Below are 11653 nucleotides of genomic sequence, written 5' to 3' on the forward strand. Positions count from 1 at the left end.
TTGTCTAAATACAATTAAAAATATAATTAATATAATTAGAGTATTATATTGTCAGTTAAAAAAATATTTTTTGTTATTAAATCTGAAATAAAATACGTTCATTTTTCGATCGGTAGTTCTCATATTGCAACTGCAAATTGGCTATGAAGACCTCAGCTGCCCTTGAAATGACGTCAGCAAGATAAATACTGGGCGTATGAAAAGTCTGAGTGTAGTCTCGGGTCGTACTGTCAGACGTAAACAAAATAATATCGAGCTCATATTTTGTTTACACATAGCTTATCCGCAGGGGCGGCGGAGCGACTTCCAAACTCGGAGGGGGGGGGGGACCAACAAAAAAGGGCACTTACTGGAGAGAAAAAAAGAGCACCTGTAAAAGGAAATGTCGAAGCGAAAACTATATGCAATTGTTTAGATATAACACTTAACAGGCCCTGGGATGAATTCAATATTTGTTTCTCTTTTAAAGATCATACAAGATTTTGCTCAAGCATCATACTTTGGGTGTGATGGTCTGAAGATTGATTTGCGAGCGAGCGAAGTGATCGAGGAAAAAAAATCAAGATTTTTGAGATCGCAGTGCCAAAAAAAAAAATGCATCTTATAAAGAGGAAAAACCCAATCCTGATAGGGCTATAAGCCATAACGGATGAGTATAACCACCTTTGATATTAAAGTAACATAATTATAATTGTCATCTTTTAGGGCGAGCGAGTGTACTGAGAGAGCTATAGGGGAAGTTGCTCTTAGTCACTTTAAATTAGGGGCACGTTTAATGTCGAGAGGAAAAAGGGACACTTATCGAAAGGGATATCAGACACTTACTATCATAAAAAGAAAAAGAGCACATGTTAAAGTACAAATGGTAATTATCATTGGGGAACATAGGGCACTTCTTACACCTACAAAGAGACACTCGATCACCAGGGATGAAAAAGGGCATTTATGAAAAGGTGATAGGTACCTTTTTAGAAAGGAAAATGGGAAAGTACCGCACCTGAAAAGGGGCACTAACCAGATATGAAAAGTGGCGCTGATGATAAAAGTATATACAGTGCCTCCAAGAAAAAACGAAACCGAGAATTATCGAAGTTTTATCATAAATTATTCACATTTATAATTAATAAATTCCGTTTGTTGCTACGGCAGACAGCCAGTGAAAACCAATTCGTTTAATAAAAAAAAGGAAATGCAAGCACTACTTTAAACAAACAGAACTTTGTTATTCCTATCTCATTTTCCCTAAATAAGGTGTCATATGAAAGACCCCCCCCCCCCTCCCCCCCCCCCCCCCCCCCAATTCAGTGTTATTTAGGGTACGCATATGCTCGTTCCCTCCTTTTTAAAGCACCCCCTGAGGACTGCCAACAATTCCGAACCCCCCTTTTGCGGGCGTTTTCGCGGGCGTTTCCTGCCTCGGAGACCCCCCTAAATTCGGAAAAATGCTAAATTTACCCCACGAAATTCGGAATCATTTCTCAGGAGTCCAAAGAGATGAGAGAAAAAAAAGAAAAAAGAAAAAACACCCCCTTTTTAAAGATATCTCCGGGTGAAAGTCAACTACACCCCCTTTTGTTACAATTCTCGGGCCGGACTTTGTCGCACGAAAAATACCCCTTTACCGGACATTTTGGTAACACGCATGCGGTCATTCCGACCCCGGAGTGGGGGGGGGGGGGGGATGAAAGAGCAGAAACTCAACTTTCTAGAAATGTGATTTTCTCTTTGAAATTCAGATACCGTCCACCAAATGATTTTTTGGTTCCCTCTCTTCAAATTCATTTTAATCACTCATGTGTGGAATATGCATCATAATCAATGGCATCAAATAAAAGAGGAGGGTCTAAACTTTCCAAACATGTGTCATTTATTAATTATAAATGTGATTAAGTTATGATAAAACATCGATACTTCTCGGTTTCGTTTTTTCTGGGACGCACTGTATAAAGGTGTATTTGAAGAGCTTGATTCCAAAAGGAGCTAAATCCATATTTTATCAAAATTTAGTTTTTTGTCTTAAAATAATGATTTCCTACATGGAGACAAATGCACTATATCACATTCAATCACATTTTTAGATACAATATCATGTTTCATTCCAAAAGGAGCTAAATCCACTTTGGGTACTTCTGAGTAAATTACCTTTTTTATTTCTCCACTTTCCCTTTAGCCATGTACCTTGATGTTGTTATATATGTTAAAGGTGTCGCCCTGGACCGCCAAAATAATGATAAGACAAAAAATCCACAAGTTATTTCTAATGTTTACAACATTTTTAGATTTTGTGGATTTATAGCTCCTTTTGGAATGAAACATGGATTTAGCTCCTTTTGGAATGAAACTGTGATATGCTGTTTACTTTCTTTTCAAAAGGTTTTTTGAGTTGTGATTTCACTATTATTATTTAACAATAAAGGTTTGCTACTAAATTTGAATAATTTCAGTGACTTTATCGAGAAAACATGACATTTTTCAGGTACAATATCATGTTTCATTCCAAAAGGAGCTAAATCCACGAAGAAGAAAACAATAATAATAATTCAGTAAAAATAAAAAAAAAACTGGTAGATTTTTTCTTATCATATATTATTGGTCCAGGGTGACACATTTAACATAATTATAACAACATGAAGGTACATGGCTAAAGGGAAAGTGGAGAAATTAAAAAAAAGCCGATTTACTCAGAAGTACCCAAAGTGGAGTTAGCTCCTTTTGGAATGAAACTCTTCAAAATTTGTTGAAAGAAAAGGGGCACAGATTTTAATACGGGCATTTATAGGAGGTAAAAAGGATATTTTTTTTAGAAGGGGCAGTGGCTCTTATTAAAAAGTAAACAAGGCACATGTTAAAAAACGGGGCAGATGAAAAAGGGGTAGTTATTAGAAGTGAAAAGGGGCACTCATCACCGGTGAAAAGAGCACTTATCAGGAGGCAGGCGCGTACGCAGGGGGGGGGGGGTTACCCCCCCTTAAACTTTTTTATGTGTGTGTTTTGGAGGAACCCCCCCCCCTTTATTTTGTTGTTAAATAAAAAAACATTTAAAAATTGAATAAATTTTGTTGTGATAATGGGTGGACCAATAAAGCTGACCTTACCCCCCCCCCCCCCCCTCAACGAAACGATATATAGATCGGCCAAATTGTCTAATGTTTTTTTTTGGGGGGGGGGGGGAAACAAAATATATAAAACTGTGTCCTCTTACGAAATACCGCCATCTGTTGTTCATAGGTTGTACATAAATCTGTGTTTACGTGGATGAGCAAAATTTTGAGCTGACAGATCAAAAATGATCTTCGTATCTTCTTATTCTTAGTATTTAACAGCGGTTGATTGACAATGTAAGTACCCCTGATTTTTATTATATGTTTCGAGGTATAAATTCATATTTTGAGCCATGTATTTAGATGGACTGCCTGATCAAATACGAAAATTCGACTACAGTCCCACCCTTCCTCTTTGATGTAGGCTCAATCATAACTCCAGGAAGCTCCGACGCCGACGCCAAAGGCGTCGGAGCTTTAGTGTGACATCTCAAACAAAAATCAAACAGCACTTGTGGCGACATTTTTCCCGAAGTGTGTCGGTAGTAATTACAAATTCTGACTTACTCTACAGTGTTTTCGACTCCTCTGGGAATGTCACACCACACGTAGACCTACACTTGAAATTATAATTTGAAGAAGTGTTAAATGGGAAAAGGGTAGATCTAGGCCTAGGCCTAAGACCGAAAATTTCTTCCTCTTTCGTTCGTTAGCCTCTGATTTGGGTAGGGTCGGCTCCTCTCTAACTAGGAAATGGGGTGATCCCTCGTCCTAAACCAAGCCATCCATGTTGTATCGTGAACATGGTGAATAGAAAGTATGCATGCGCGGTAACGGCGCAGCAAATATGAATAGGGTCTAGTCTAGATCTATTCAATGCTACAGAGCGGAAATGCTGAATATGCACGAGGTTGTGAAGGGACCTTTGAGTCATGCATATTCAGCATTTTCGAGCGAACAGCGCTATATAGCATGAATTTCGGTTCAGATGTCGCACGGAAGTTTCGACGCCTTTGTCGTCGGCGTTGGAGCTTCCTGGAGTTAGCTCAATCATTGTGTACTAGAAATAGATTTTTGTATTGTACTTTTTGTAGCGATTAAAAGGGAAAGTCTCTCTTACATGAAATTATTTCAATAGAAGCAGGACAATAGATAAAGAAACCAATTTAATTTTGAATGAAATATGATTACAAGTAAGAAAATCATGATTTTTAAAGTTTACTTTTAATAATTGTTCTATTACAATTTGACGCCCTTTGGCCGAGTCTGTCTAAAACTGTAAGAGTGATGCCCTCTTTCGACATGGTTGATGGCTTCCCCAATCAATGCATGAAGGAGAAAAAGAATAATGAGAAAAAAGAAGATGAAGATAAGGGAAAAGGTTGAAGAAACAAATTATACAACTTGTTAAAGTCATTTCTTGAAGGAGAAGAAAGAAGGCAAAAGAATAATAGAAGTAAGAGCAGATCAAGAATTAAAATACAAGAAAAGGAAAAAGGAGCCTGAGGAGAAGGAGGAGGAGAAAGAAGATGAAGAGAAGGGCTGCTCAACCATATACAGTGTACATGAAAAGTTGAATGTAAAACCATTACTCCTATAGAGGCCTATTAGATGAAACACAGATTTAACTGATTAGAGAGATATTTTAACTACATGTATTTAACAAATATATATATTTTCTCTTTCTGAAACAGTCTCAACAGGAAGAAGTGCACTGTAAGGGGTCTTTCAATCATACCGTACCTGTGTTCTGAGCCTTGACATTCCCACAAGGCAGATTCTTCTTTGTGACAATGGTAAGTTTATACTTGATTAATCTGGGCCACGTCTTATAAAGAATTAATATCATCCCCAACTTATTTGCGATTGATATCAATCGCAACTATGTATATAAAAGATTAGGAGACTGCAAACTTGCGATTGATTGGAGGACTTACAGTATATTACGATTAATTTGGATTAATCGTAATCTTTACAAGACGAGGGCTCTAAAGTTACAATTGCTTAGATTTCAAGTCATTCAATCCTGCCTAATCGTTTTAATTTAATTTTTCAAGTTCATCAATTCAGTATAACTTCAATAAAAATCTGCTATTCAATAACTATAAGATTCAAATCCATTCCACAGAGTATTTGGCATAGTACTTTTTCCTAGCAGTTTCTTCGCAATTTGCTTCACAATGCAGTAGATCTACATGGATCGCTTTAACATTGAGACAAACACTTGAAGAAAAAAAAAGTGTTACCAACATTTCGATCCATGTCCTGTAATAAATATGTGGACCTTTTGCTTCTGTGTAGAAAGCATGGTGGTGCATTTATGACCAATTAAAATGCAAAATCTATGGGTAGGATTGTATGTGTCTAAGAATTAGTAAGTAAGAGTTGTGTCGTTTGTAACCCAATTTCAATTTTGTAATTCGTTTAATTTGTGTACCTACCGATATTTGGTTTGGTATTGTTTAAAGCCCCACTGCACTACTTATAGCTACTTGCACCCTCTATATAGCCAAATACGCCTCATTGGTGCCTGTTGGTCCCCCATGATCCCCCTTTTCTCACATTGTATGTTAATTGAGAGCTGATTTGATGAGATAACCACCTGTCAATCACCTTGCAGGGAGGTCTAATCCCCCTGGCCAAGCTATTATAGACAGGCTTTAAGGGGATAACCTAGATGTATTTATAACTTTGTTATCCCTCCAGCTCATTTCATTGTACATTTTGTACACTTTTATTTCATGTTTCATACTAAATGGGTTACCAATGTATTTATCCTTTTTGACCACTTTTCTGCAGTCTGCCCTCTTCAACTTTCAAAGTTTATTGACCGTGGTACTTCTCCTCATCTGTACCTGTGCATACATCAGAGCTCTGGCTCCCAGACTGCTGGATAAGAACAAAGAAGGGTAGGTCTGACACAGTAGTGAAACAAATATTGTTGTTGGTGTACAGTACAGTATTTCCACATTATTATTTATAAAAGGCTTCAAAGTGGTACAATAAATCAGTGTATTTAATATCTTTAGCCTAGTACCCGGATGACTGATCAATATTGTTTTTGTATTGCTCACTCATCCAGGAACTTTAACTACCGTATTGATATCAATATCTCACAAAAGCAAAGCTATATTTCTGAGGTAATTCAAATTGTGTTACTTTGCTAGTCAGCCTGATATACATGTAGATAATAATAATGATATTGTATGGCTTTGTTTTCTTGTGATACAAGAATTTATTGCTCTCGCTATGACAGAACACAAATGATGCACAGGTTTGAGTGTGTTGGTAGGAATTGTGTGGACAAGGTACCTTTGAAGGGTTTGAACCCGCGAGGCACAACCGAGTGGATTTTAGACCAAATTTGAAGGTAACGCGCACACACAATTCCACCGAACCACAAATTAAATCTGTGCATCATCTGTTTTATAAAATGGGGCAACAAATATTGTCAAAAATAAAAAAATCTGTTTTTTTACAGATTTACTGGGTGCATGGCAAAATCATGCTTTCCGGTAACTACCGGACGCATGATTTTGCAATAACCATGCATCCAGTAATTACCGGGAAGCATGATTTCATGAAACTTATCATGAAATAAAAAAATTTAAAAAAGTTGTTAGGGCAATGAATGAAAACTATATACTCTAAAAAAAAATTGGGAAGGGAAATTTCCGGAGAGAATGGACTTCTAACTGGGAGGTTCCGGGTTCGATTAGGCTTGAATTTTGAACTAAAGGAAACAATGTTTCATTGCCTTGTATTCTTTTGTTTAATAAATCTGGATTTATATTGTTATATTTATATATGTAGTAAACGAACATTTTCAACTGGATTGATTAGAACGGTAAATTTACGTTACTCCTTTTGATTTTGTTTGTATTAATTTTGTTGTGTTACACACATTTGTTATCTTGCTGACATCTTCATTAAATTTTGAAGGGGTGTGGTGGCTGAAGTTGTACATGTATCTTGTAGATCACAAGCTTGATACGTATTGGATTTACTGATGTTGATAAGTAAAAGTTACATGTACATTGTACATGTACATGTAGTTAGTCAACGACTCCTCTTTGACACATTTTATTTCATTTTCTGTCTGACCTCCTAGGTTACTGGGTATCTTCTGGAAATTTGCAAGGATCGGCGAGAGGAAAAGTCCGTACGTTGCAGCCTGCTGTGTTGCCATGGCAATAAGCAGCTTATTTTGGACATGAGGAAACAAAGGAGCAATTGTTCTTTCAAAAGACTACTAATATTTGTTCACAATTTGACGCAAGACATTGATGGACCAACCGGAAAAAACAACAAATAGTTTAAGGTCATCGTTCGCCGACATAGCGAGTGCTCGCATTCCAGGCCAAAAAAGATGAGGTATGCCCCGTACAGCACTACATGTATGTATCAAAGGGAGTGATGTGGTGGGACATATTATGTTCCGGCTATTTTAGCGTTGCATTCAACTTGGTATATGTCTTGAAAATGTAACTAACACCCTTCAGAAGTCTCAACGTCAAAACCTCAAACTTAGTCTAAAACCCCAAATATTAAATGTCCTGCCAGAACGTGTTTAGTAATAAATAGTCACCAGAAACTTTTTCTTCAGACGACATGCTTTTTAATCTTTATCTCAAGTGTTTTATGACATTCAAGACATGAAGCTCCAATCATTTTGAAGTGTAAATCATCAGCCAGGATTAGAACTTTTTAAAATTCAATTATCAATTTCTTTGATGAAATTGGGGTTGTTTGATGATGATCCCATGATCATTTTTAGGCAAGCTGCATACAAATACTGAAGATGCTCCAAACCGTTTCCAAGAACTCTAATGGCACACAGTTTTTTATGGAGGGAACTTGGCGAATAAAGGTATGTTGTGTTTAAAGAGAAGTATTTGCATAGGAGTTTTGGGATAGGTTTTCATGGTTTGGTTTAGGTTCATGTTTGTCTTTGGGTTTATGGAGAGGGTTAGGGTTAGTTATGTTTAGGGTATGAGTGTAAATACTGAACATGTTTCCAAACATTTCCAAGAAAGTCCAATGGCAATAATCAGTTGATCTTTAACAGTAGTTATTGTGTTCATGCCAAATAATTTTGTTTCAGATTAAGTAAAAATACATAATAAATAACTCAATGTACTAAATTAATGTATAGAAACGCTTAATAGTTTCGGAGGAATAGAGGGCTCACGTGATGCAACAAAAACTAACATACCGGTACATTGTAGGAGAACATAGAATACATGGATATATAAGAGCAATTCAACCAGATAATAATAACATAATAAAATTTATAATTACATTTCTGTGAAAAAAGCCAATTTTGTGAGGAAGGTATTGACCATGCGGAACAAGCTTCTAACAAACCTAGGGAAAACCACAAGCAGAACAGCCTCATGAAGTCCTTTGAAACAAATACAATTTCAAGGCCCTCGCAAAACCCTCCGTTCTCATGACCTCCCTAAGTCAGTAAGGAAACCCATTCTACAAGAAATAAAATGTACTGCACCCATTAAAGGGTACCAAAACCTTCAAACTAAGTTACTTCCATTGTAAAGTTTAAGGTATTTGAATAATATCAGTGAAAATTTGAACAAAATCGGGCAAGGAATAAGCAAGTTAGAGCTTTTTGAAATGACTAGTCACTAGAGGGCGGTATTTAATTTGATGACATCATCTGTGGGCAACTCTCCATGCCTTTTGTACATAAAATTTCACAATTTTTTCGTTTTCTTTGTATTTATTTGTGTTCTTGATCCGACTTCATAACATGTGAAGTAGAATATCATTTTTGCATTCTATATCTTGCTTTCAGGGGAGTAGATTATCTCAATCACAAGAAAGAAGGAAAACGTGAAATTTGATGTACAAAATGCATGGAGAATTGTCTACAGATGATGTCATCAAATTGAATTCCGCCCTCTACTGACTAGTCATTCAAAAAAGCTCTAACTTCCTTATTCCTTGCCCGATATTGTTCAAATTTTCACTGATATTTTTCAAATATCTTAAACTTTACAATAAAAGTAACTTAGTATGAAGGTTTTGGTTCCCTTTAAGTACCGCATTCTGCCATCTGTCTCACTATGATTATACATGCATGTATTTATTTCTCTTCCTTTTGTCATTGACTGTCAAAGATATACCAGTAATCATAAAAAAGGACATAGCCTTGCCAGAAATATATATTATTCATCTCTACAGTCATGGGCTCATATCCAAATCAATTTGATGCAAGTTTATTTAACTTACTGTAAGACTATAGAATTGCTGTACATCGTAAAGTAACTACACACTTTTGTGCAAAATGCGTTTAAAATTTGGCTAATTTTCTATGTGTATAACAAAGTTAAAACACTGCTTGTATTATAGGCTACTAGTAATTTAATACTGACTTTCGTTGTTTCATGAAGATCTTTACGTGTTGGCATATAATATGGTAACCATGGATCAAAATGTATAATACACTTGTGAACTCTAGTACTCTCAAAATATGAATATAATCAATTGGATTCCATTTTGTTTCATATCAATTACATTTAATTTACCTGTACTTTTTAAACATTACAAATAATTGTAGAGTTATGTGCAGTGTGAAAATATGTAATCATTATGTACATGTAAGAAGGGCATGGGATGCATCTGTGTATTTTTTTTTACAGTCAAACCTGTCTTGGTGGCCACCTCTCTAGAAATGCCACCTGTTTACAGTGGCCAGTTTTTTGTGTTCCCCCCTGGGTGGCCTTTATAGACAGGTTTGACTTAACACCCTGCCAAATGCAAAAGAATTGTACAATAAAAGTAAAAGTTAAATATGAATTTCTTCTTGTAGTTTGTAATTTTTTGAAAGAGCATTCAGACAGGCATTATGATCAATAAATGTGTATGGGAGTAGTAAGCAGAGAACCAAGAGATCTAAGGGTGACAATTGAAAATAAACTTGAGTTTTGGTAATGATAGAAAAATATATTCTCACAGAATCCAACAAAACTTCCACTGAATGTTCCAAACACAAACAAGTATTATTTTTGTATCAGATTTTATATTTCAAATAAATCCAATTTTAAAGCACACAACGAAACACATAATGGCAAACAAATTTGATTATCATGGTCACATCAAAATTAACAATTTACCCATATGCACACAGTTTTGAAAACTCGCTTATTTATAATGGTTATTTATACTATACATGTTCTAACTACATACATTTACGTGATATGATTTGTGAACAATCTAAAGAAAGAGGCAGACATGCAGAGAGAAACAGAGAGAGAGAAGAGATAGAGATGGAGAGACAGACATACATGCAAAGAGAGAGGGAGAGAGAGAGTGAGACACACACATACAGAGAGAGGGGGATAGAGAGACAGACAGGCAGAGAGAGAGAGAGATAGAGAGATAAACACACACGCACACACACTCTTAACAATTTAATACAATTTCAAATTAATACCATGTTATATTAGGCCATTTAAACAAATATAAATGTTTAGCGTCCCCACCCGCTTCCTTTTTGGGGGCCGCCTCCTATTATTTTTTGTGTTGAATTTTTTTGGATTTTTTTTTTTTAAAGAACAAAGACAGGAAAAAAACTGCCAAAATGGATCTATTTCTGATTCCAAGAAAAAGAAAGAAAAAAAGTCGGCAGCCATCTTGAAAAATAGCCCGACTGTCAGGGAAAATGTACCGAACGGCCGTTTTGAGCGTCCAATTTGAAAGAAAAAGAAAAAGAAAAAAAGGGCCTCCTCCTTCCTATTTTTCAAAAAAGCAGGACGCTAAACATGTTTTTTATTTTTATTTGGCCTTATACAAGAGGACACATTTTTTTTTTTTTTTTGTTGTCTCGAAATTTGAAAATTTGACATTTTGCTCCGTTGGGGGGGGGGGGGGGGTAAGGTCAGCTTTTTTAGGTCAACCATGGGAATATATATATATATTTTTTTTTTTTTTTTTTTTTAATAAACAAAACAAAACAAACAAAAAAAATCCAAAAAGGGGGGGGGGGGGGGGGGGGTTTACACACAAAAAAATACCAAAAGGGGGGGGGGGTTTAACCCCCCCCCCCCCCCCCCCCCCTGTGTACGCGCCTGCATGTATATAATCATATAAAGATTCAAACGCTATGCCAATCAAAACGAACGTTCCCGGTAACGGCAAAACATTCTTTAAAAAATGTGCAGAATAAACAAGAAAATGTATTATACTCCAAAATGGCAATACACGAGCCAAAGGTGATACAATGATATATATGTTACAACAGTTAAATCACGCGCATGCTCAATTCGCTGTCTATAAGGGATCCGGTAACTTTGTCTCAGATTATGAAACAAAATCCTGGATTTAGCTCATGCTGCAATCATAATTATAAACCTTAAGGTCAGTCAGGAACCCCCTGACTTTTACAAGCCGATCGCCTGTCTGATTATCAAGATAATTATGATTGGAATTACAAATTTTGAAAACCGTTTGCCAAACGGTTTTCATAACACTACAGTCTATTGGGGAACACAAGTATGGTAAAGCCGGTCACTCAAAGATATTTACTTTTGTGAGGCACTTCTTGATCATTTTGAAGCGCAATTTTGTTAGGGCTTCAATATTACACCATA

General features: G+C 36.2%; 1 long non-coding RNA gene across 1 annotated transcript; it reads left to right on the forward strand.

The window, feature by feature from the left end:
• Positions 1-3219: 3219 nt before the first annotated feature.
• On the forward strand, positions 3220-8418 carry LOC593851. Its single transcript, XR_973148.2, has 4 exons — positions 3220-3338; positions 4736-4837; positions 5841-5950; positions 7153-8418. It is a non-coding gene; the product is annotated as an uncharacterized LOC593851 (long non-coding RNA).
• The last annotated feature ends 3235 nt before the right edge of the window (positions 8419-11653 follow it).

The sequence above is a fragment of the Strongylocentrotus purpuratus genome, unplaced genomic scaffold, assembly GCF_000002235.5.
Source record: "Strongylocentrotus purpuratus isolate Spur 01 unplaced genomic scaffold, Spur_5.0 spur5_scaffold_20, whole genome shotgun sequence".
NCBI classification, from domain to species: domain Eukaryota; kingdom Metazoa; phylum Echinodermata; class Echinoidea; order Camarodonta; family Strongylocentrotidae; genus Strongylocentrotus; species Strongylocentrotus purpuratus.